Source organism: Giraffa tippelskirchi, chromosome 4, assembly GCF_054371585.1.
Source record: "Giraffa tippelskirchi isolate mGirTip1 chromosome 4, T2T-mGirTip1v1.2.pri, whole genome shotgun sequence".
Classification (NCBI taxonomy): domain Eukaryota; kingdom Metazoa; phylum Chordata; class Mammalia; order Artiodactyla; family Giraffidae; genus Giraffa; species Giraffa tippelskirchi.
In genome coordinates this window covers 86,024,336-86,051,211 of record NC_137278.1, presented here as the reverse complement: position 1 = coordinate 86,051,211, position 26,876 = coordinate 86,024,336, and the positions used below count along the sequence as shown (strand labels likewise).

At 42.8% G+C, this 26,876-nt stretch overlaps 1 protein-coding gene and 1 non-coding gene across 15 annotated transcripts in view; both read left to right on the top strand.

Moving 5' to 3' along the window:
* LTBP1 (latent transforming growth factor beta binding protein 1) overlaps positions 1–26,876 on the top strand; it is a 453,402-nt gene that overhangs the window by 100,466 nt on the left and 326,060 nt on the right. For 3 of the 14 annotated variants that reach the window (XM_081590247.1, XM_081590244.1, XM_081590241.1), the window contains exon 1: positions 18,106–18,589. The exons of 10 other annotated variants lie outside the window; for them this stretch is intronic. The gene's annotated coding sequence lies outside the window, so the exon portion shown is untranslated. Of the gene's footprint in view, positions 1–18,105; positions 18,590–26,876 lie in introns of those variants that run through there. One more of the 14 variants, XM_081590243.1, reaches the window with a different exon arrangement.
* On the top strand, positions 14,699–14,770 carry TRNAQ-CUG (transfer RNA glutamine (anticodon CUG)). Its single transcript has one exon. It is a non-coding gene; the product is annotated as a tRNA-Gln (tRNA).

Below are 26,876 nucleotides of genomic sequence, written 5' to 3'. Positions count from 1 at the left end.
CATTTCCAAGCCAAACCATTCAATATCACGGTAATCCAAGTCTATGCCTCGACCAGTAACGCTGAAGAAGCTGAAGTTGAACGGTTCTATGAAGACCTACAAGACCTTTTAGAACTAACACCCAAAAAAGATGTCCTTTTCATTATAGGGGACTGGAATGCAAAAGTAGGAAGTCAGGAAACACCTGGAGTAACAGGCAAATTTGGCCTTGGAGTACAGAATGAAGCAGGGCAAAGGCTAATAGAGTTTTGCCAAGAGAACGCACTGGTCATAGCAAACACCCTCTTCCAACAACACAAGAGAAGACTCTACACATGGACATCACCAGATGGTCAACACCGAAATCAGATTGGTTATATTCTTTGCAGCCAAAGATGGAGAAGCTCTGTACAGTCAGCAAAAACAAGACCAGGAGCAGACTGGGGCTCAGATCATGAACACCTTATTGCCAAATTCAGACTTAAATTGAAGAAAGTAGGGAAAACCACTAGACCATTCAGGTATGACCTAAATCAAATCCCTTATGATTATACAGTGGAAGTGACAAATAGATTTAAGGGACTAGATCTGATAGACAGAGTGCCTGATGAATTATGGACGGAGGTTCGTGACATTGTACAGGAGACAGGGATCAAGACCATCCCCATGGAAACGAAATGCAAAAAAGCAAAATGGCTTTCTGAGGAGGCTTTACAAATAGCTGGGAAAAGAAGAGAAGTGAAAAGCAAAAGAGAAAAGGAAAGATATTCCATCTGAATGCAGAGTTCCAAAGAATAGCAAGGAGAGATAAGAAAGCCTTCCTCAGAGATCAATGCAAAGAAATAGAGGAAAACAACAGAATGGGAAAGACTAGAGATCTCTTCAAGAAAACTAGAGATACCAAGGGAACATTTCATGCACAGATGGGCTCAATAAAGGACAGAAATGCTATGGACCTAACAGAAGCAGAAGATATTAAGAAGAGGTGGCAAGAATACACAGAAGAACTGTACAAAAAAGATCTTCATGACCCAGATAATCACGATGGTGTGATCACTCACCTAGGGCCAGACATCCTGGAATGTGAAGTCAAGTGGGCCTTAGAAAGCATCACTATGAAGAAAGCTAGTGGAGGTGATGGAATTCCAGTTGAGCTATTTCAAATCCTGAAAGATGATGCTGTGAATGTGATGTACTGCAATCAATTTGCCAGCAAATTTGGAAAAGTCAGCAGTGGCCACAGGACTGGAAAAGGTCAGTTTTCATTCCAATCTCAAAGAAAGACAATGCCAAAGAATGCTCGAACTACCGCACAATTGCACTCATCTCATACACTAGTAAAGTAATGCTCAAAATTCTCCAAGCCAGGCTTCAGCAATACGTGAACCGTGAACTTCCAGATGTTCAAGCTGGTTTTAGAAAAGGCAGAGGAAACAGGGATCAAATATCCAACATCCGATGGATCATCAAAAAAGGAAGAGAGTTCCAGAAAAACATCTATTTCTGCTTTATTGACTATGCCAAAGCCTTTGACTGTGTGGATCACAATAAACTGTGGAAGATTCTGGAAGAGATGGGAATACCAGACCATCTGACCTGTCTCTTGAGAAACCTGTATGCAGGTCAGGAAGCAACAGGTAGAACAGGACATGGAACAACAGACTGGTTCCAAATAGGAAAAGGAGTACGTCAAAGCTGCATATTGTCACCCTGCTTATTTAACTTCTATTCAGAGCACATCATAAGAAATGCTGGGCTGGAAGAAGCACAAGCTGAAATCAAGATTGCCAGGAGAAGTATCAATAACCTCAGATATGCAGATGACACCACCCGTGTGGCAGAAAGTGAAGAAGAACTAAAGAGCCTCTTGATGAAAGTGAAAGAGGAGAGTGAATAAGTTGGCTTAAAGCTCAACATTCAGAAAACTAGGATCATGGCATCTGGTCCCATCACTTCATGGGAAATAGATAGGGAAACAGTGGAAACAGTGTCAGACTTTATTTTTTTGGGCTCCAAAATCACTGCTGATGGTGATTGCAGCCATGAAATTAAAAGACGCTTACTCCTTGGAAGGAAGGTTATGACCAACCTAGATAGCATATTTAAAAGCAGAGACATTACTTTGCCAACAAAGGTCCATCTAGTGAAGGCTATGGTTTTTCCAGTGGTCATGTATGGATGTGATAGTTGGACGGTGAAGAAAGCTGAGCGCTGCAGAATTGATGCTTTTGCACTGTGGTGTTGGAGAAGACTTTTGAGAGTCCCTTGGACTGCAAGGAGATCCAACCAGTCCATCCTAAAGGAGATCAGTCCTGGGTGTTCATTGGAAGGACTGATGTTGAAGCTGAAACTCCAATACTTTGGCCACCTCATGCGAAGAGTTGACTCATTGGAAAAGACCCTGATGCCTGGAAGGATTGAAGGCAGGAGGAGAAGGGGACGACAGAGGATGAGATGGCTGGATGGCATCACTGACTCGATGGACATAGGTTTGGGTAGACTCTGGGAGTTGGTGATGGACAGGGAGGCCCGACGTGCTGCTGTTCATGGGGTCGCAAAGAGTCGGACACAACTGAGCAACTAAACTGATATGTGTGAAAAGACATTTCGAAGGTGAAATATGTAAAATTGTATTACAGATCAGCACTGACAGATTAATATTTACACTTGATTTTGACAAGGGGCACTGGCTTTGAATCCCAGTTAAGCAAATTGTCCTCCTCAGGTATCATTCTTCACATTAGGAGGTTTCCATTACAAACAATTATACTATATTTTTTCAAGTTTTGTTGTGGGAAATTTTCTTTTGTTGTTTAAGTATAATATCCTTTATTACTTCCTGGTCCAGAAGCCTCAGATATTTACTCCATCACCTTTATTTGAAAATGTTCTCTAACCTCCAATTTATATTCGTGTTCACTATTCTAACTATCTATATTCAGGGAATGAATGCTCTTGTATTTGGTTCAAGATCTGTTTCAGAAACCAACGTGAAGGAAATTTTGTTGGAGGCTGTGGTGGCTTTGCTCTAGAAGTTACTCTCACCCAAGTCTTACTCTTGTTCTTGAATTGTGTTGAGGGCACAGCACTGCACAGGGTGGTTGAGGATGGACCTGTCTCTCTGTGCTTGTTACGTGTTCCTGCTGCCCTGAGATGCTGGCCCCAGGCATGGCTGGTTTCTTAAGAGTCTGGACTGAGGAAGGGGAGGATGCGGTGGGCCCTGTGCATGCTGCCCTCCTTCCACTCCATTGAGTGTTCTTCCTCCTGTTCATGGACTTCCATCACTAGTTCCTCAGGTAACAACCTCCATGGGTCAGCAGCCATTCCTTCCGGATAATCTGTTTTGGTCTGGAGGATGACATTACCTTCTAGAAAGTCAGAGCTGCTTGCTCCAGAGTTCCTGCTGTCTCCTTAGGCTTCCTTGGGACTAAGAGGGATGAGTAAGCAAGTAGCAGTGACCCTGCTACCCTAGAAACCCACAGTGAAGGGCACAAGCCCACGTACAGACGTGCAACAGGCTGGAAATCCTGGATTGGAATTATTCTCAAGCATCACAACTTTAGGTTCCCATAGCACCGATGTCTGCTTATAAACCTGTCTTCTCACAGAAGTTAGAGAAGGAATACAGTGCAGTTTCAGTGTTCACCTCTTAATTCTCTCTTTCTTGTTCACAAATTTTTATTGTCATGACTTTTTTGTGCAGTCTCAATTTCTCTGGGTTACTGGTGGGAAGTGAGTGAGGATGGTGCTTCAGAATGTCAGACTCTACCCTTCAAAGTGCTGGAAACAGCTCCCAACCCCAAGGAAGATCTTGGAGAACTTGGTGTATTGATCATGTTGAAAGGTGAGGCTAGCTCTTTGGGAAAATGACTCATTGATGTGACTTCACTGCTGCCCTCATTTGAAGGTTCTTACAGTAAAAGTGTAACCCAGTTCTGACAAAGATTTGCAGCCGGGGCCGGACCTGCCTTTGACTCAGGGATGTGTCACATTCTCTCTGCCGGAAACTTGCATTCTTGACGCCAGTCATCATGGTCCTGGCAGGAAAACTTTTGGAGAGGTGTTGGTATTTGGTAGATTTATTTATTTATTTTTCCAGCTGTCCACAAAAAAACAAACTCAGATATTTTTTTTCTCTCCTCTTTGAAAAGTTTTTTGGCATAGCTTGTCATTTCTCCGTCTGGCGTTGGTTATTGCCCTGCCAAGGATGGTTTGCTTAGGGCCATGGCAAGGTGACTGTGGCCCTAAGTGAAGGGTAAAATAAACTAGGGCAGCGTGCCTTTCTGGGAAGATGGAACCTCTTAACTGGTGTTAGGCGATGGGTGACTGGCCATGGCTGGTGGCCACAGGCGTTTGCTTCAAGTGTGGCTGGGATTTGCTTAAAGAGGCCCTTTAGTTGCCTGCTGGTTCCTCACCTGAGTGGATACTGCTTCATCGTTCAGTGGTTTTATGCCAAGAGAATGCCTAGACTTGCTCGCCTGCGTTAGAAACTTCCCAGTGCCTGAAGACCACACCTAATTTACAAGAAACAGAACGTCCATTCCAGTCTACAGTTTATTCTTACAGCTCATGGAAGAAACATGTTCTGACTGGCTCCTTCCTTTCTAATTTACAGATTTTTTGCAAGTGGATCCTTGAAGGCCGAGTTGTGTCTTCCTCCTGTGTCTGCCTGTGCTGTTAGAGCAGTCCCTGGTAGGGAAGGCAGTATGGTATGGGGGAGTTACACCTGTGTAGTGGTTGGGGAACCATGCCCGAACTCTGGGTTGGCCAGTAGCCATAAGATCTTCATCTCATTATTAGATTGTTATAATTATCTGATGATTATCTGACAGTTCATTATCTGATTATTAGATTGAATGAGAGATGCTATAAAGCAATGGGTCATATTCTTGCTATGCATCAGAAACACCTGTGGACTCTTATTTAAATACATGTGATTGGACTATACATCAATGGTGGGTTCAACAGGTCTGGGTGGAGCCTGAGGAGTGGATAGTTTGCCAGAGTTCTTTATGGCAAGAATTGAGGGCCTCTGCCTAGAGTCCTACCTGCCTGTAATGAATTAATTTCAGAACTAGCTAAATAATAGGAGCAAAGACTGAGTAGTTAAACATACCTTATTTTAGGTCTCCTTAACTTATCTTAACTAGGACCTTGTGTTCAGGTTTTAAAAATGAAAAGGGAGAAATTAAAAAAAAATCTTTTCTCCTTAATGGAAACATGTGAATTGGTCCGGACTCTGGCAGGTGGAGCATCGTGTTGAATGAAATGAAAAGACTCTGAGGCCAGAGGACAGGATGGGACTAAAGCTCAGGGATAAGAGAGGAGAGGTGTAAGGGTGCCTGAGCTCTGGGTTGAGATTTCTGGTCTCTTTTGTAAAGATTGAAGCCTCTTTTTTTTTTTTTGATGGCATGGCATGTGGGATCTTAGTTCCCTGAGCAGGGATAGAACCTATGTCCCCCTTCATTGGAAGCACAGAGTCTTCACCACTGGACCACCAGGGAAGTCTTGAAGGTGGTGCTTGTATTTCTGATCCTTTTGATTCTCAGACAAAACTCCCTGGTGTTAAGTTGAACACCTAGGGGAGTGTTCCTAGGCTATCTAATAAAATTCAGATACACTGTTACATCCTATTGTGGGCTGAGGTCTGTGCTAGGTTCCTGAGATTCTCAGGTGAGAGACTCAAAAGAAGACAGGCATATGGAAAAAGTAACTGTTAGGCTGCAACCTGCTAAGCACAGTGATAGATGAGTAGGGGAATAACTTACTCTTGGGAGTGGGAGGTTATCAGGGAAAGCTTTAGACAAGTAAAGCCTGAGTAGTTTTTTTTGTTGTTGTTGTTAATTTTAATTGGAGCATAGTTGCTTTACTCTATTGTTAGTTTCTACTGTTTAGGAAAGTGGATCAACTTTACATATATATGTATCCCCTCTTTGTTGGATTTCCTTCCCATTTAGGTCACCACAGAGCACCAAGTGGAGTTCCTGTACTGTACTATAAGTTCTTATTGTCTATTTTATACATAGTATCAGTAGTGTGTATATGTCAGTCCTAGTTTCCCGAATCATCCCATCCTCCTCTTTCTCTGTATCTGTGTCTCTGTTTCTGCTTTGTAAATAAGATGGCCTATGCAGTTTTTTTTTCAGATTCTACATATACATTGACACACAGTATTTGTTCTCTTTCTGACTTGCTTCTCTCTGTATAATACAGTCTCTAGGTCCATCTGTGGCTGCTGCTGCTGCTAAGTCGCTTCAGTTGTGTCCGACTCTGTGTGACCCCATAGACGGCAGCCCACCAACCTCCCCCGTCCCTAGGATTCTCCAGGCAAGAACACTGGAGTAGGTTGCCATTTCCTTCTCCAGCGCATGAAAGTGAAAAGTGAAAGTGAAGTTGCTCAGTCGTGTCCAACTCTTAGTGACCCCATGGACTGCAGCCTACCAGGCTCCTCCGTCCATGGGATTTTCCAGGCAAGAGTCCTGGAGTGGGGTGCCATTGCCTTCTCCGCTAGGTCCACCTACATCTCCACAAATAACCCAACTTCATTCCTTTTCATAAAGCCGGAGTAGTTTTGAAGGCAGGGTAGGAGTTCCCTCAGGAGCCTGGGGCAGGTGAGTGTGTGAGGTGAGAGGAAGCAGGGTGCAGAGATGTACAAGACCAGAAGCGTGACAGACTGAGCTGAGAGGACTACAGATGTTCTTGATAGTTGATTGTGAAGTTGGTGGGGATGTTAGAAGAGCAGGTGGCTGATCATCAAAGGCTTCGGGTTCCAGACTTTGAGATGGGGTTTCATATCCCAGACCTTTGAAATGTTGGTAGCAGGAGAGGGATGTAGTCAGAGCTGCTGTTTAGAGAGGGTGCAGTGACTGATAAGGCTATAAATGTGAGAGGTCAGGGTGTGGGTGCAAGAGAGATGCCTGGGAAAGAGGTATTGTGGTCCTGAACTAAGTTGGTAAAGCTTGGTAATTGGATATAGAAAGTAAGGGGGAAGACAAGTTCTGGCTGATTGTTAGGTTTCTGGCTGGTTGCCAAGAGGAAGGCTTGAACATCATTTGACATGTGGATTATAAGGGATAGAAAGCAGGTGAGTAGAGGAGGTATCCATTGGGGAGATCAAAGAGATGTGTGGACCTTCAGGCAAAAATACCTAGTAGGCCTTTGAGTAACAAGAGAGATATTTGGAGAAGGAGTCAGTGCTCAAAATACAGATTCAGGGATGACCAACGTGAATTTAACAACCACAGAAAAGAGTAAAACTTCTGTACTTGTAGAGAGTAGGGGAAGAAGAAATGCCTAAATCTATGGTGGTTTTCTGTTGTTCAGTTCAGTCACTCAGTTGTGTCTGACTCTTTGCGACCCCATGGACTGCAGCACACCAGGCCTCCCTGTCCATCACCAACTCCTAGAGTTTACTCAAACTCATGTCCATTGAGTTGGTGATGCCATCCAACCATCTCATCCTCATCTTCTTCTCCTCCTGCCTTCAGCCTTTCCCAGCATCAGAGTCTTTTCAAATGAATCAGTTCTTCACATCAGGTGACCAGAGTATTGGAGTTTCAGCTTCAGCATCAGTCCTTCCAATAAATATTCAGGACTGATCTCCTCTAGGATGGACTGGTTGGATCTCCTTGCAGTTCAAGGGACTCTTAAGAGTCTTCTCCGACACCACAGTTTAAAAGCATCAATTGTTCAGTGCTCAGCTTTCTTTATAGTCCAACTCTCATATCCATACATGACTACTGGAAAAACCATAGCTTTGACTACACAGACCTTTGTTGGTAAAGTAATGCCTCTGCTTTTTAATGTGCTGTCTAGGTTTGTCATAACTTTTCCTCCAAGGAGCAGGCGTCTTTTAATTTCATGGCTGCAGTCACCATCTGCAGTGATTTTGGAGCCCCCCAAAATTAAGTCTGTCACTGTTTCCCCATCTATTTGCCATAAAGTGATGGGACCAGATGCCATGATCTTAGTTTTTTGAATGTTGAGCTAGAAGCCAACTTTTCCACTCTCCTCTTTCACTTTCATCAAGAGGCTCTTTAGTTCTTCTTCACTTTCTGCCATAAGGGTGGTGTCATCTGCATATCTGAGGTTGTTGATATTTCTCCCGGCAGTCTTGATTCCATCTTGTGCTTCATCCAGCCCAGCATTTCTCATGGTCTGCTCTGCATAAAAGTTAAATAAGCAGGGTGACAATATACAGCCTTGACGTACTCCTTTTCCTATTTGGAACCAGTCTGTTGTTCCATGTCCAGTTCTAACTGTTGCTTCCTGACCTGCATACAGATTTCTCAAGAGGCAGGTCAGGTGGTCTGGTATTCCTATCTCTTTCAGAATTTTCCACAGTTTATTGTGATCCACACAGTCAAAGGCTTTGGCATAGTCAATAAAGCATAAATAGATGTTTTTCTGGAACTCTCTTGCTTTTTTGATGATCCATTGGATGTTGGCAATTTGATTTCTGGTTCCTCTGCCTTTTCTAAAACCAGCTTGAACATCTGGAAGTTCATGGCTCATGTATTGCTGAAGCCTAGCTTGGAGAATTTTGAGCATTACTTAACTAGTGTGTGTGATGAGTGCAATTGTGCGGTAGTTTGAGCATTCTTGGCATTGCCTTTCTTTGGGATTGAAATGTAAACAGACATTTTCCAGTCCTGTGGCCACTGCTGAGTTTTCCAGATTTGCTGGGATATTGAGTTCAGCACTTTCACAGCATCATCTTTTAGGATTTGAAATAGCTCAACTGGAATTCCATCACTTCCACTAGCTTTGTTCGTAGTGATGTTTTCTAAGGCCCACTTGACTTCACATTCCAGGATGTCTGGCTCTAGGTGAGTGATCACACCATCGTGATTATCTGGGTCGTGAAGATCTTTTTTGTACAGTTCTTCTGTGTATTCTTGCCACCTCTTCTTAATATCTTCTGCTTCTGTTAGGTCCATACCATTTCTATTCTTTATTGAGCCCATGTTTGCATAAAATGTTCCCTTGGTATCTCTAATTTTCTTAAGGAGATCTCTAGTGTTTCCTGTTCTGTTGTTTTTCTCTATTTCTTTGCATTGATCCCTGAGGAAGGCTTTCATATCTCTCCTTCCTATTCTTTGGAACTCTGCATTTAAATGGGTATATCTTTCTTTTTCTCCTTTGCTTTTTGCTTCTTTTCTTTACAGCTATTTGTAAAGTCTCCTCAGATAGCCATTTTGCTTTTTTTGCATTTCTTTTTCTTGGGGATGGTCTTGCTCCCTGTCTACTGTACAATGTCATGAACCTCCGTCCATAGTTCATCAGGCATTCTGTCTATCAGATCTAGTCCCTTAAATCTATTTCTCACTCCACTGTGTAGTCATAAGGGATTTGATTTAGGTCATACCTGAATCGTCTAGTGGTTTTCTCTACTTTCTTTAATTTCAGTCTGAATTTGGCAATAAGGAGTTCATGATCTGAGCCACAGTCAGCTCCCAGTCTTGTTTTTGCTGACTGTATAGAGCTTCTCCATCTTTGGCTGCAAAGAATATAATCAATCTGATTTCGGTCAGGGCATATATGTGGATTTCTGTGATATTGAGTGGTTTGCCTTGGAAATGAACAGAGATCATTCTGTCGTTTTTGAGATTGCATCCAAGTACTGCAGTTCGGACTCTCTTGTTGACTGTGATGGCTCTTCCATTTCTTCTAAGGGATTCTTGCCCACAGTAGTAGATATAATGGTGATCTGAGTTAAATTCACCTATTCCAGTCCATTTTAGTTCACTGATTCCTAAAATGTCGATGTTCACTCCTGCCATCTCCTGTTTGACCACTTCCAATTTGCCTTGATTCATGGACCTAACATTCCAGGTTCCTATGCAATATTGCTCTTTAGAGCATCAGACTTTACTTCCATCACTAGTCACATCTGCAACGAGGTTATGTTTTTGCTTTGGCTCCATCTCTTCATTGTTTCTGGAGTTATTTCTCCACTGATCTCCGGTAGCATACTGGGCACCTACTGACCTGGGGAGTTTATCTTTCAGTGTTCTCTCTTTTTGCCTTTTCATATTGTTCATGGGGTTCTCAAGGCAAGAATATTGAAGTGGTTTGCCATTCCCTTCTCCAGTGGACCATATTTTGTCAGAACTCTCCATGACCCGTCCATCTTGGGTGGCCCTACACGGCATGGCTCATAGTTTCATTTAGTTAGACAAGGCTGTGGTCCCTGTGATCAGATTGGGTAGTTTTCTGTGATTGTGGTTTTCATTCTGTCTGCCCTCTGATGGAGAGTGATAAGAGGCTTATGGAAGCTTCCTGATGGGAGAGACTGAGGAGGAAACTGAGTCTTGTTCTGGTGGGTGGGGCCATGCTCAATAAATCTTTAATCCAATTTTCTGTGGATGGGCAGAGTTGTGTTTCCTCCTTGTTATTTGACCTGAGGCCAAACTGTGTTGGAGGTAATGAAGATAATGGCGACCTTCTTCAAAAGGTCCCATGCACTCACTGCTACACTCAGTGCCCCCAACCCTGCAGCAGGCCACCACCAACCCAGGCCTCCACCACAGTCTCCTGGACACTCACGGGCAAGACTGGGTCAGTCTTTTTGTGGGGTTACTGCTCCTTTCTCCTGGGTCCTGGTGCACAGAAGGTTCTGTTTGTGTCCTCCAAGTGTCTATTTCCCAGTCCTATGTAAGTTCTGGCGGCTCTCTGGTGGGGTTAATGGCAACCTCCTCCAAGAGGGCTTATGCCATACCCGGGTCTGCTGCACCCAGACCCCCTGCCCCCTCAGCAGTCCACTGCTGACCCGTACCTTCTCAGGAAACACTCAAACACAGTTCTGGCTCAGTCTCTGTGGCGTCTCTGGGTCCTGGTGTGCACAAGGTATGTTTGAGCCCTCTGAGGGTCTCTGGCAGGTATGGGGTTTGATTTTAAATGTGATTTCACCCCTCCTACGTCTTGCTGGGGCTTCTCCTTTGCCCTTGGATGTGGGATATCCCTAGGTCGCTGGTTCGTTTCTGGCTCGATGGAGGAGGCAAACGTTGGGGCTTCCCTGATAGCTCAGTTGGTAAAGAATCTGTCTGCAATGCAGGAGACCCTGGTTTGATTCCTGGGTTGAGAAGATCTGCTGGAGAAGGGATAAGCTACTGACTCCAGTATTCTTGGGCTTCCCTTGTGGCTAAGCTGATAAAGAATCTGCCTGCAATGAGGGAGACCTGGTTTCGATCCCTGGGTTGGGAAGATCCCCTGGAGAAGAAAACGGCTACCCACTCCTTATTCCGGCCTGGAGAATTCCATGGACTGTATAATCCATGGGTTCACAAAGCATTGGATACAACTTTCACTTTCTATTATTGGGTAACAAAATTGTCCCAGATGTTCAGTTCAGTTCAGTCGCTCAGTCGTGTCCGACTCTTTGCAACCCCACGGACTGCAGCATACCAGGCCCACATGTCCCAGATGATGCAGTCATTATTTGGTGACTTAAAACAATGAACATGCTATCTTTTTTTGTAGGTCAAATCTCCAGGTGCAGCCTAACTGAGTACCTTTGTTTCAAGCCCTTGTAAGGCTATAGTCAAACTGTTGGTTGAAACTGTGGTCTCATTTGAAGAATCGACTGGGGAAGGACCAACTTTCAAGGCCACCCATAGTTTTAGATAGCTCTTGGTTCCTTGCTAGCTGTCGGCCTCAGGTCTTCCTAGTTCATCACCTGGGCCTCTCACAACAGCATTTTCCCAATTTGGTTGCTAGCTGGCTTCCCTCAGAGTGAGTGAGATAGAGGCCTAGTCAGTATCAGAAGTGACATCATATCACTTTTGCTGTATGGACTAGAAATGAGTCACTTAGTCTTCCCCCCCTCCTAAGGGGAGGGGATTATGCAAAAGCCTGAATACAGGAGGTGGGGGTCTTTGGGAGCCCCTTGGAGACTGACTAGCCTAGCATCTACGCGATGGGCTGACTAGTGGGTTTTAGAGCAGAAGCAGTAACTGTGAAGGCAAGAGAAGAAGCAGAAGAGTGTGGTCGTACAAGCTAATGGCAAAGAGGAAAGAATTCAGACGTAGACTAGGTTATGATATAACATAACTCATCTGAGGTGCTTAAAAATAAGATTTGTTTCTGGTTCATGTGAGTATTCATCATAGGTTATTTTGGGCTCTGTGTCACATAATCATCCCTGGACCACGTCCATGAAGGTAATCTAGGGACCTAAGCTGACAGTTTGGGAAACCTTCACTATCTGAAACATTGCTGGTTGCCATGGCAGAGGGGAAGAGTTAGGGAGACCCAGGCATTAGCTCTCAGAATTTCAGCCCACGTTCTTTCCTTTCACATTTCGTTGACATAAATGATGTCGTGGGACCGGCCTCCCCCTCAAAGTTAGTGAGGAAATGTACTCTTACTATGTGTCCGAGAGAGGCGATTCAGAGACTTGTAGTGATTGGCACCAGGGTCAACCCCCGAGGGCGTAGTCAGGCGTGCCGCCCTACACAGAGGGGCAATGTGCCGACTCAACACGATGTTGGAATTGGCAGTGATGTGGTCCTTGTTGTGTCAGCTGGGGCAGTGGTTGTGAACAGATGAGGTATTCCCCAACTGCAGTGGGTGAAGGAGAGAATGGCAGACGGGAACGTGCAGAGAGGCAGGAGGAAGAAGCTGGAGAAATAGCTTCACCAGGCAGAAAAGCAGCTCTAATCGTTAGTCTTTCCTCCTCCTCCTTGATTTAATCATTGACTGGTGTTATGGTGGTTTCTTTTTGGGTATCAGACACATCTCAACAGGTAATTCCTTAACCGTGAAGCACTGCTGTGCACTTACGCTTCGATAATCTCAGAAATAACCAATGGGAGTTGAATCAACTTTGTGTTCCTTTGCAGTATTGCGTTCAAACAAGAAATCACCCATTTTTCTAAATTTTCCTATTGTGCCAAAGTCAGGGTATTAGGAGAACTGCCAAGCTTTTTGAGGAAATGGACTTTACATTTGTTTTTCTTTATGTTGCCTTTTTTGTTAAGGACTTTTTGGACCTTTAGAAATAATTAGATCTTATTCATTTTCCAAATTTGCTCCAAAACATCAGTTGTCCATTTCTGCTGAGTTCAGTACTAAAGCCAGGATATGTAAAAGTACTGGGTAAGTTGTAAAGCAATAAGCTGTTGCCTCTGTTTCCATGATTTCTTGGTGCTCAGAAAGTAATGGAGTGCACATTTTGTTCCTGTAGTGAGCTAATGGTCTGAAGTCAAGATGCAGATGATATGAAACTGGTGATGGGGCATCAGTTATACTTCACAGAACTTCATGAAGTAGATTTAATATGCAATATGTTGTCCTGAACTAAACATTTAAATAAGTTGTCACTTCGTTAACATATGAGAATTGAACAAGAATAGTTGTGGCTTACAAATCAAGTCTATGATTTTTTTTTGGCTACCATTTTCTTCTCATTAATTTCCCGTTTCTTTTCAGGCAGTAGAATTTCAAGTAAGTAACAGATAAGGGCTGGAGGGAGCTGACTTCTGAAATAGAAGTAAATATGAGGTATATATTTTGATTGCTTACTCATTTGCCTTGCAGTTTTTCAACTTTAATATTTGAAATGCAGTAAAAGTTATACTAATAATGTTAGATTATCTTGAGATAAGTACAAAAAATATTTGGTCCCATCAAAAAATTGACATTATTCAGCTGTGAATGTCATACTGGAATGATGTTTATGAAAAATTCCTTCCCACCTTCTTGGCAAGATGTAAGCATGATGGAGTTGTAAAATTGCACCATTAAAATGGCCTGATGTGTGCTTGAACCCACATCTGACTTTGAAGTTAACCAGCTGCCTGTTACCAATTTACTGATTTTACTAGGTGTTGTGTTTTATTCAAAGGCGGTTATTAAACTTAATACTCTAAGCAAGTGATATAATCCATACTTCTTAGGATAGGATGGTATTCTGATAAAAGTCATTTCCAGGTGCTTTAAAGTGATTTGCTTTAGGAAGCAAATCCTTCTGAAGGTCTTTTTTTTTTTTTTTTTCTAATATACACGTGCTTATTTTGCTAGACACTGGGCCTTTTCACTCCCCCCCCAAGTTATTATGTAAGTTCAGTGATTAAATTATTAGTGTAATTAGGCAACCACAGCCTCTGATTTCTTGGTAGTGTATTAAACCTCTTTTGAGTTGTTGAAATAATTACCAAGCAGTACCAAGGGCATGATGGAGGTTGTGTATAGTTTGACTACGAGTAGTTACGAGAGATTTGTTTGTGTCTCTGCTCTTCCAGTGGAAATAAACTGATAGCAGTAAGGAGGTGTATTGCTACCTGTTACATAGGGAGGGCAAGCTGTCAGTCTTAAAATTGGGCAGAGTCAGCCATGAGTAATTTCAGAAGATCATGTGGCTCAAGTGGATATCCCCAATTAAGCTTCTCAAACCAATGGCCAGGTCACAGTTCTTCTTACCGCTTGGAATGGTTTTGCATTATGAAGGATGATTCACAGTTTCTCCCATTTGCTTATCTGCTTTTAGGAAAGCATTATTATTCCTGAATTTTACTCTCAGAGATAATGTTTAAAAACTCTTGTTGAAACTGTAATATAGGCAATATCGATAAATTGTGTCCTCTTTTCAAACCTAACGTTTGGTAGATGCAGGCAGTGAGGTATGGTGGTGGGGCAGTTAGGGACCAGTTCACTGATAGAGAACCCAGCTGGAGGTGAAGCTGATGAATTCATTGTTGGATGATTTGCATTTGAGACTTCCCTGGTGGCTTAGAGGTTAAAGCATCTGCCTCTGACGCAGGAGACCCGGGTTCGATCCCTGGTTTGGGAAGATTCCCTGAAGAAGAAAATGGCACCCCACTCCAGTGTTCTTGTCTGGAGAATCCCATGGACAGAGGAGCCTGGTAGGCTACAGTCCATGGGGTCGCAAAGAATCGGACACGACTGAGCGACTTCACTTTCACTTTTCACTTTTTGCATTTGAACTTGCCTGCAGGAGGATGTTCAAATGATGGAGATGCCTAGTATGCAGCTGCTGATACAGGGAGCTGGGAAGGTCCTGTTTAGATGTACGCATTTTGGAGACATTTATGTGTAACCAGATACTTGAGATGATTCAGTCTGCTCATTCATCATGAAATGCGATAACCCATATTGTAACACCATGAACTTGGAATTGGTCACTTAACTGATGTTAAGTGGCGGGAACACACCCAACATTTTCTCTCAAGGAAGTGAAAAGGCTGCATTTTTAACCTTACAAGTATTCTGCAGGGCAGGGTCAACAGAATTTTAGTGAAGCCGCCATTCAGTTAGCACAGGTCTACCGACCTGAATTTTGAAGCAGTTAGGTCACAGTCATTTTGAATACATGTATCTTTACTGTGAGGTAAATAATTGTGGGAATATCTGTTTGGAGAAAAATTGGCGGAGCAGTGAATCTTTATCTAGATAATTATTTTTAATTCAAAGGAAAGCAAAATGTTTACAATATAATCAGATTTTATAGTCACAACTTAACTAAAGGTGAGTTTGAGCTAATTTTAATGAATATCCTGAATACTTACATATATATATATATGCAGGAGACCTGGGTTCAATCCCTAGGTTGGAAAGATCCCTTGGAGATAAATGGCAACCCACTCCAGTATTCTTGCCTGGAAAATTCCATGGACTGAAGAGCCTGGCGGACTGCAGTCGATGGGGTCGCAAAGAGTTGGATGCAACTGAGCAACTTAACAACAACATGCACTTATATATGTAAAATTATTTATTTGGCTGCAGCTAGTCTTAGTTACAGCATGTGGGATCTTTGTTGCATCAAGCGGACTCAGTAGCCCTGTGGCATGTCAGATCTTAGTTCCCTGACCAGGTGTGGAACCCACATCTCCTGCATTGGAAGGCGGATTCTTAACCACTGGACCACCAGGGAAGTTCCTTGAATACTTTTAAAAGTAGAAATCTTAAGTTAATCACTAAGTTGGACTATGGATAGTCTGTTGAGGAAGGTTATGTTTTTAACCTTCCTGTGACATTGAGATAAGATAATTACATTTTCATTTTATCTGTTAATTTTGTCTTGTATATTCTAACTAATTGTTTTAACCATATTTATTCACTGTTAATTGAGCACTTTGTTTGTATTGGGTGCAGGAGGTATAAAGAAATAAATGAGATTGTCTTGTCCTTAGGGATGAAATATTCTAGTGGAGGAAACTGTAAACCAGATTCATAGGACACAGGATAAAAATGATCATAGTCGGTGAAATGGGAGTCCAGATGTAGGATGAAGGAAGCTTTCTAGATGTTTCCAGTTACGGCACTAAAACAGCAAAACCAGCAGGTGGGAATGTGGTAATTCACTTAATTGAACTGATTATATATCTTAGCCTCAGCAAATCAGGAAATTTGGAGAATTAATATAGAACAAATATTAGGAAACAGTATGTTAATAGGGTGTATGAGATTAGTTATCCAGAAGCATTTTCATTTTTTCTAGGTGGTAAAATCTGAACCTTTGGAGTAAAACTTGTGATAGATAAATGTACTATGTGACATACTTCTATTACCGACTTAAAAAGGATCCATATCTTAAAGGAACCAATTGCACTGTGCACTCCCAATTGTATAGCTCAACTCCTTCTAAAAGGCAACCAAGCTATCCTATACCAATGGCGCCACCTAGGGTCTCTTAGCGGGATTGCATCATCCTCAACTTCACCTGTCACCTCTTTTCTTGTTCTTTAGAAACCTTGTTTTGTAATTCTTTAACTACATGCATAGCAACTAACTCTCTGATAGACTGCCTTTTAAAAAATGTTCTTAATCCATATAGTACTTCTTTTTGACTTGCTATCCTTCCTTCCTGTGTTGCAAATGTAGACCGAAAAAAACCCCTAGTTATGACTAGAGATAATGAAAATAACACAAATGTTACTGCTCTGTTAAGGCAGACCATATTTTGAAGTACAAACAATGTCCCCATTAGTTGAAGCCCTTGAAAAATTCCAGAAGTTCTATTTCAAATCTCCATGGAATTCTCTATTCTCATCTCCATAATCTGTTTGTCCATCATCTACTTAAATCTAAGCTCTTCTTTTTATACCTGGGTTCAAAATAGACTCAAATGCATTTCTATTTTTAATATAAAATCATTTAAAAATTATACATTTACATATTATATATTATATATAAAACATATTTTCTATGAAAGTGTACTGTTTCAAATAACTGACATAGGAATTAACCCTTGACAGTAGTTTTATTTATTCATTTTTCTGTGTGTATGTCTCTGTGTCTCTCTGTGTGTGTGTCTATGTGTCTCTGTATGTGTCTGTGTGGGGATGTGTCTCTTTCTATATGTGTCTGTGTATGTCTTTCTCTGTCTCTCTCTGTACATCTGTCTCTGTTTCTGTGTGTCTCTCTGTGTGTGTCTGTGTGTGTGTGTGTGTGTGTCTTTGCCTCTGTGTGTGTGTGTCTGTGCCTCTGTGTGTGTGTGTGTCTGTGCCTCTCTCTGTGTGTGTCTGTGTGTGTCTCTCTGTCTCTGTGTGTGTGTCTCCATGTATGTCTCTGTGTGTGTGTGTCTGTGTGTGTGTCTCTGTGTCTCTCTGTGTGTGTCTCTGGGTGTGTGTCCTTGTCTCTCTGGGTGTGTGTTTGTGTGTCTCTGTGTGTGTGTGTGTGTGTCTGTGTGTCTCTCTCTGTCTTTCTGTGTGTGTTTCTCTCTGTCTCTTTGTGTGTGTCTCCATGTGTGTCTCTGTGTGTCTGGACTGCACTCGAGAGGCAACAAACAGGAAGCCTGAGTGACACAGGATCAGGGTTGTGCTTTGGGAAGAGGCACCTGGCAGCGCTGGCAAGGCTGGACCCTGGGTTGAGTTGTGGTCCCTGCAGGCATGTGCAGTGCTCATTTCCTGTCCCTTGGTGAATTTCCCTAACAGTGTACCGCTGAGGTCTCACAGGCCTCACTCAAGGGTTTAGTTCCTGGAAATCTCAAAGAAAAGTTGTATCAGCTCTTATCTGGATGTACCCTTAAGGCAGGGTTGTTTAGATTGCAGAATGTCACTATTTGAATGGGAAACTTCAGAGGTCAAGAACCAATCAGTTACTGAAAAAGGAAGTTCCAGAAGGTCACTAAAATGAAATGTTCTTTTTCTATTGTGACCTCCTGATGCACTGTAAAATGGAGAAAGCTTAAATTCCTAGCGGTTTTTTGACCTGGAAGGACATTTGACACTAACAGAGGAAGCTCCTCTAAGAAGATCAAGGCCTTCCCTAAATTTGCTGACTTGAGGAGGCAGAGCCGAGGGTTAATTAAATTTGTATTACAGGTGGAGGATTCTGAGATCAAGAAATGCTTTCTCCTTTCATTCAAAGGGTGAGCTGAGCTGTGGATCTTCAAGGCACTCTTTGTGACTCTTCAGAAAACAGCAGACAAAGAAGGCTTTTTAGGATGTAATTTAAAAACTTCTTGGTGAAACTTGCTGATCCCATATTTGTGGCACATGCATGTATCAGATTTGTGTGTGTGTGCCCAGATAGGTATTTATGCTTTAAAATTTGAGGCTGGGTTCAATTACCAAGATCATTCAGATAGGCATCGTCAGGGCAAGACAGGAGGAGGGAGGCTTTCCGAATGTGAAGGGAACTGAAGCAGGTGAGCCTGGGCGCTGGGAGGATGCTGTGAATGAGGGTGTCCCCAGGCTTCTGTGTATCTCCTCATTGTTGCTGTACTAATTGGTGCAGGGTTGCTGGTAGATCCTGGGCAGTAGTAATAACCTGCATTTAGGGAACTCTCTCAGATCTTCTGTCAGCAAGCAGATAACTCAGACTATTCCAAAATATATAATATAAAAAGTAAGGGTCACAACAGTGCCACTCCTAGGCATATACCCTGAAGAAGCCAAAACTGAAGAAGACACCCATAGCCCATTGTTCATTGCAGCACTATTTACAGTAGCTAGAACATGGAAGCATCTATGGAAGCATCTAGATGTCCACTGACAGATGAGGGGATAAAGGAGCTGTGGTACACATATGCAGTGGAATATTACTCAGCCATAAAAAGGAACTCATTTGAGTCAGTTCTAATAAGGTGGACGAACCTAGAGCCTGTTATACAGAGTGAAGTAAGTTAGAAAGATAAATATCGTATAGTGACGCATATATATGGAAGCTAGAGAGATGGTACTGATGAATTCGTTTGCAGGGCAACAATGCAGAAACAGACATAGAGAGCAGACCTATGGACATGAGGGGGAGGGCAGGAGAGGGTGAGATGCATGGAGAGAGTAACATGGAAACTTACAATACCATATGTAAAATAGATCGCCAGTGGGCATTTGCTGTATGACTCAAGGAACTCAAACAAAGAAGGGAGAGATGAGAGGGAGGGGACATGGGTGTACCTATGGCTGGTTCTTGTTGGTGTTTGACAGAAAAAAACACAAAATTCTGTAAAGCAATTATTCTGCAATTAAAAAATAAAGTGGCAAAGAAAAAAAGTAAGGGTCATCTTCTCACTGTATCCCACAGTTTACTTGCTACCTATTTCCTCATTATTCCTGCTTTAAACAAAAATCCTTTGCACAGATAGGTGCACATTTAAAAAAACCTGAGTAGTCTTTTCCCCATTCAAATTGTGCCACTTGACACATTGTTATGCAAATACCAACTCTGTCCTCAGGTGCTGCCTTCTGCAGATCAGTCCTGCTCTGCATCTCCCATGACTGGGAGTATTCCACCATGTTCCATGGTTTGCCCAGGGTCTCCAATCAACACTTCAGCTGTCCCCGGTTTCTAGCCTTCAGTGGGTTGAATGGTGGCCTCCGAAAGCTTAATCCCGTATTCTCATCTCTGGAACCAGGGAAGGTGCCCTTATTTGGCAGAAGTCTCTGCAGATGTCAATTATCGAAGGATTTTAAGATGAGATCATCCTGGATTAACCAGGTGGCCCTAAATCCAATCACAGATATCCTTACAAGACAGGGAGAGGAAGAGAAGGCCACCTAAAGACACAGGCAGACTTGGGAAGGATGAAGCCAAAGACCAAGAGTTGCCTGGAGCCCCCAGAAGCTGGAGGAGGCAGGGATGATTATCCCTTAGATCGTTGGAGGTTGTTGTGCAGTCCTGCCAACACCTTGATTTTTTGGGGGGGGGGAGGTTCTTGTGGTATCTGTAATTGTGAGAATAATTTCTGTTTTAAGGCCTCAGCTTGTGGTAATTTTATGGCAGTCCTAGAAAACGAACATATTTGTGCTCAGTCACTTCAGTTGTGTCTGACTCTGCAACCCCATGGACTGCAGTGCACCAGGGATTTTCAGCCCGTGGGGTCTTCCAGGTAAGAATATTGGAGTGGGTTGCCATTTCCTCTTCCAGGGGTTCTTCCTCACCCAGGGACTGAACCTGCATCTCCTGTGTCTCGTGCGTTGCAGGCAGATTCTTTTACTACTGAAGACCTCTCTCTGTTCTGAAAGATGCCAGACATTCTCTCCCAAGGCACATCCATGCACACCCTCTGCTGCTGCTGCTGCTAAGTCGCTTCAGTCGTGTCCAACTCTGTGCGACCCCATAGACGGCAGCCCACCAGGTTCCGCCGTCCCTAGGATTCTCCAGGCAAGAACACTGGAGTGGGTTGCCATTTCCTTCTACAATGCATGAAAGTGAAAAATGAAAGTGAAGTCGCTCAGTCGTGTCCGACTCTTAGTGACCCCATGGACTGCAGCCTACCAGGCTCCACCGTCCATGGGATTTTGCAGGCAAGAGTACTGGAGTGGGGTGCCATAGCACACCCTCTAGAGCTCATCAATAGGGCAGGTTTCCACAAGTGGAATTCTCATTCTGAGTCCTTATAGTATTTTCCCCCTCAAATGTATCATGTGCAGCCTTGTCTTAGGAATCATATGAAAAGCAACTACTGCACTGAACACTCATCGTGTGTTAAGCATTGTGTCTACACTGATAGCAACTCTTTCACGTACTTACTGGTATCTCATTTTAAAGGTGGAAAACTGCAGATTAGAGAACTAAAGTCACTTGTGTAAGATCATAAGTAAGTAGGAGACAGGGCCTAGGTTGAAAAATAAAGCATGTTTTAAGTTTTGGGGCACCATGTTGTGTGAACATGGGCTGGCCGTTGGGTGTGGGGTGGTGACTGGTTTGGCTGTAATTTCAGGAAGAAGTCTGGTCTGACAGGATGTGGGCTCCATAGGGCATGCGGTGTTGGTAAAACAGCTCCATGCATGGCTCTGGATAGGGTAGTGGGGTGCCAGCAGGTGAATTGAAAATCCAGGAGTGCGAACACCAGTAATAACTTTATTATGAGCCTTCTTTAATATGCCAGGTGGTGTTCTAAGTGTTTAGCACATATTAGCCTATTGTGAAGCAAGTAATAATATATTAGCACAGAAAGGGACCATCCATAAGTTGTGAGGTGTAATTTCTTGGCGTTCAGGTACAGAGAAGTTCTTGGGTGAGGGGAGGACAAGCAGCAGCAGAAGTCTGTTCAGGAGGAACTGGTGTACCAGGTAGATCACCAAGGAAGAGATGTTGGCTCAGGCTGTCAACTCAGGTCTGCAGCCAGCAGTGAATGTGCAACAAGAATGACTTACACCAAGTCCAGAAGTCACTGGAGAACCCTAGAAAGAGTGGAGCAGCTGCAGGCTGATGGGAAAGAGATGGAGCTTGGTGTTGAAACCCCCAGGGTTATGACATGGTGTAGGTGGCATATATTCAGTCCAGAAGTTTTTTGAGTAAGCCCTGGGCTTTCCTGGTGCTCAGCTGGTAAAGAATCCGCCTGCAATGCAGGAGACCCTGGTTCGATTTCTGGGTTGGGAAGCTCCGCTGGAGAAGGGACAGGTTACTCACTCCAGTATTCTTGGGCTTCCCTGGTGGCTCAGCTGGTAAAGAAGTGAAGTGAAGTGAAAGTCGGTTGGTCGTGTCCAACTCGTTGTAAACTCATGGACTATACAGTCCATGGAATTCTCCAAGCCAGTATACTGGAGTGGGTAGCCTTTCCCTTCTCCAGGGGATCTTTCGAAACCAGATCTTCCACATTGCAGGCAGATTTTTTTACCAGCTGAGCCACAAGGGAAGCCCAAGAATACTGGAGTGGGTAGCCTATTCTTTCTCCAGGGGATCTTTCCGACCCAGGAATCAAACCGGGGTCTCCCGCATTGCAGGAGGATTCTTTACCAACTGAGCTACCAGCTGGTAAAGAATCCACCTGCAATGTGGGAGACCTGGGTTTGATCCCTGGGTTGGGAAGATCCCCTGGAGAAGGGAACGGCTACCCACTCCAGTATTCTGGCCTGGAGAATTCCATGGACTGTTTAGTCCATTGGGTTGTAAAGAACCAGACACAACTGAGTGACTTTCACTTGATGTCAGTATGGTTTCTTATTTATCTTTTTATTATAACTAGGGAACATGAGGGTTCAGCCACACAACTTCTGGGCAGTACAACACAGGCTTTCTGTGAACCTAATGATTAAGTTTGCTTAATTTTTATCTTCAGTAAAATTATCTTTATAGCATTTACTGTTGTCTTTTAATTGATTAGGAACATTTAGAAGAGTTTCTTTTGATTCAGCAGCCAGATTATTTTTACTTCCTTGTCTCCCTGGGCCTTGTTTCATCTTTTGTCTTTTGGCCAAGAAAAATATAGTAACACTTTTTTTGTTGTTGTTGGGAGAATATCCCCATCTTGTGTTGTGTTTTAGCTTCTACAGGTGTAAATAGAAACTGGCTGGGGAGTCCCCAAGGCATGTGGGATCTTCCTAGCCAGGGATGGAACCCATACCCCTATCATTGGAGGTGAAGTCTTAACCACTGGATCATGAGGAAAGTCCTGCCTTAATTATTTAAGTACATTTCAATTTGCAGAAATTGAAATGAGTTTACTTGATAAGCCATACCAGTGATTAGGATTTGGGGCTTTCACTGCTATCGCCTAGGTTCAATCCCTGGGTGGGGAGCTAAGATCCTGTAAGCTGTGCAGTGAGGTCAAAAAACAAATCAAACTTGACTGGTTTGTGCATTTTCTCATAGATGTACTTCTTGAAGACTTCTTTGGTCTCCAACGTTGCTGTCACATTGGGTTCTGGACAGATGGATTGTGGGACAATCTAGTGTGATAACGATTTATCTTTATCCTAACATTCACTTATAATGCTTTCAAAGTCTTCTAAAAATGATTTCATTTGATCCTTCAGATCATCTTAAGGAATAGGTTATGCATTCTGTTAGTATGAGCTTCCCTGGTGGCTCAGATGGTAAAGAGTCTGGTTATGCAGGAGATCCGGGTTTTATCCCTGGGTTGAGAAGCTCTCCTGGAGAAGGAAATGGCAGCCTGCTCCAGTATTCTTGCCTGGAGAATCCCATGGACAGGAGAGTCTGGTGAGCCCTAGTCCATGGGGTCGCAAAGAGTCGAACATGACTGAGTGACTAACACTTCACTTCTATTAGTATAAAGGTATGGAGGTAACATATAGTACATCGATATTAGACCCAAGGTCAGAAACCTCTAATTCTTTCCTGCAGATCACTTACCACCCCACCCTCCACCCATCCCCCAACTTCCAGCAAGGGAGGAAGCAGAATGTAAATGGTGGCATTGTTTCAAATCATCTTTTGGAAAGTTGGACACAAATCTGTCATTTTGTTTAAAATATACCAATGGAGTTTATAAAACAGAATTTGCTTTGCCTTAATTAAAAAAAAAAGTCCTTATTGAGTTTGTTACATTATTCTGTTTTCTGTTTTGGTTTTCTTGGCTGCAAGGCATGTGGGATCTTAGCTCCCCAGCCAGGGATCGAACCCACACCCCCTGCATTGGAAGGTGAAGTCTTAACCATTGGATTGCCAGGGAAGTCCTGCCTTAATTATTTAAGCACATTTCAATTTTCAGAAATTGAAATGAGTTTACTTGATAAGCCATACCATCGAGTTCTGGTTGCTGTCTTAGAGAATTCCAAACATTGGATATGACTTGTGGGTAGAAGTACGGTGTAGGGGTGCAAACTTGAAGTGATTTTTGTCTGACGCATCAAAATTTACATACACTTTCAAAGAACTAGACTTTTTGGTACTAAAATAGGAAACTTCAGTCTTCAGGCATTCACTTTGATAAAATTCCTGGATAGGACCAGGCACATAAAGGATAAACGCTTTCACAGAAAGTGTTTGAAGTGGTTGTCTTCATTGTACAGAGTAATAAAATAGAAGCCTTTTGTTAAGTAGACAATGAATTCTTGGACTCAAGATTTTGAAGCAGAAAATACAAAAGCAGATTGTTGATTTTCCTATGCTGCTGCCTTCAATGTGTTTTGTTCAGAAACGTCTCATGGGATTGAGCTTCATGAGGGCAAGGCTGTTAGTTTTGTTCATTGGTGAATCCCTTGGCCCAGAACAGTACAAAGTAGGGACTTAATATTATTTGTTGAGTGAGTTAATGAATGCGTATATAAAGGCTGCAAGAAGTGAAGGTACATCTTTATTAATGGACTAATAAATGAAAACATACGTTTAATAACAGGGCTTGTATGCTTCTTGAGCATGATCATAGTGATATGAATTTATTATTTAAATTTGTCATTTAAGTATGTACACTGTAACGGCATGACAACAGGCAAAGCTTGGGCTACATGGATAGAAAGACTGCTCTGGCTGTGTTTTTCTTTAATGGGAAAAAATAGAGCTGTGAGATTGGACATATGTGTGTAGAATACTTAGCATAGAACAATTTCTTCCTGTTCTCATTAGTGCTTTTTCGGACAAAACTGAGAAGGAAACTGTCACGTGTTAAGTTAGTAGTTCTCATCGAGAGGACTTTTGTCTCCCATAGGACACTTGGCGATGTCTGGAGATGTGGTGGTTTGTCAGGACCTGGGAGACTACTGCTGGCATCTGTGGCCATAGGCCAGGGATTTGCTAAATTATCCCAACAGTGCCCAAGACACTCATCAATAGTGCTGAGCTTGAAAAACTGTCTTAGTCAGTCATGAAAGTATAGTATTAAAGTATTGAGTAAATTAAAAAATATCACTGTGCATATCTTAAGTTGGATAAGATATTACTCTGTTAATATGTAGCAGATGAATTTTTTCAATTCTTGATACTTTGGCTCCTGACCTAAGTTAGTTTTCCTAGTTTCTGTCAATATCAGGGATTCTTTTCACCAATATATTTATGTATGTTAAGAAGTGTTTTGCTTTCTAAACAGTAGAATAAACGAATGCCTAGTGAATCATTGCTGAGCTCAGCAAACAGTATTATTTGATACAGTTACAACTGCCACACAAGACTGACAGTATTAACTTGCTAGTTTGATCAAAATACATTTGATCGGTTTACTAATGTTGATTAGCTAATGATGACATGAAACTTGATGACATTATCTGCTTCATAGGCACTTAGCCTGCATTCTAAATCTGTTAAGTTCTTGATTTTTTTAACATTAAAATAAAATTTCTACTTCCCTGGAAGAATATTGTGGATTTCTGAGGCAAGAGAAGAGAGTTGGAAAATTTGGGTAATTCCACTGTTTCCTTTCTCACTAGACATTGGGTAGCGTATCATGTTTGAATTAATTGTATGGAATGGAAGAGACTTTGAAGATATATTTTGTGTTTATTATTGTTGGCTTAAACGCTGACCCTTTTCCCTGGATGTTTCATGACACGTCAGTTCCTCACTTGGTAGGGTAGCAGTTGTTGACTTTGGTGGTCTGATGTCTCTCCGAAGGGGCTCTGATGTTGCTCAATCCTTCACTCTTGTGATTTTGCACTCAACTCCTGGGTGCAGTCTCAAAAATAGTTTCTCGTAGTGGACACTGATGATACTTAGTACTTGAGTTTGTTTTAGGTACAACACTAAAGGCTTTTCATGAATTACCTGTTTTATCCTCATCACGATGCTGTGAGGTGTAACTGTTCTTATGATTCCCCTGTTAGAGAGGTCAAGTGACTTGTCTGTGGTTGTAATACAACCTAGAGGGTGGTGGGGCCAGGCCAGCTTAATGACCTTCAGTCTCTCTGAGGAGGGAGTCTAGGTGATGGTGGTGTACCTTGAGTGGGATAATACAGAGAGAGATCTGACATGAACCCTAAACTGCAGCAGAAATAATACATGAACTGTAGAGCACCATCATTTCCTATAGCTCTGCCAGGACAGGGAAGGCACTAACTGGTGGAAGATTTTTTTTTTTTCCCTAAATGTATTTTTTCTTTAATTTCTTTTTTTTTTTTTAAATAATTTTATTCATTTATTTTTGGCTATGCTAGGTCTTGATTGCTGCCCCGGCTTTTCTCTAGTTGCTTTGTGCAGGCCTCTCAGTGGCTTCTCTTGGGGAACACAGGCTCTAGGCAAGTGGGCTCCGGTGCCTGTGGCTCACAGGCTCAGTAGTTGCAGCTTGTGGACTCTGGAGCACTGGCTCCGTAGTTGCAGCACACGGGCTTAGTTGCACCAAGGCATGTGAAATCTTACTGGACTGGGAATCAAACCTGTGTCCCGTTCATTGCCAGGTGGATTCTTATCCACTGCACCACCCAGGGAGTCCTTTTTATTTTTAACTGGAGGATAATTGCTTTACAGTGTTGTGTTGGCTTCTTCCATACAACAACATGAATAGCCAGAAGTATATATATATCGCCTCCCTCCCACCTCCACCCCAGCCCACCCCTCTAGGTTGTGGAAATAGGGTTTTAAAAGGATCACCTTGTGAAGTCAGTGTCCCTCCCTTTTGCTAAGCAGTGGGGGCAGAATGGGGAGGTACTGACTTGCAGTAACATCCACGACCTGAGAAGAAGCTGCCTGGCCTGGCTGCTTCCGTTTCGACAGAGCCCTGCAGGCCACATGACCCTCCACTTGCGCCTGATGGCTGTCTAGGACATGGCAGTATCTCTGGTTTGGAAGCACTTCTAAAGGGTTTTCATGTCTAGGAAGTG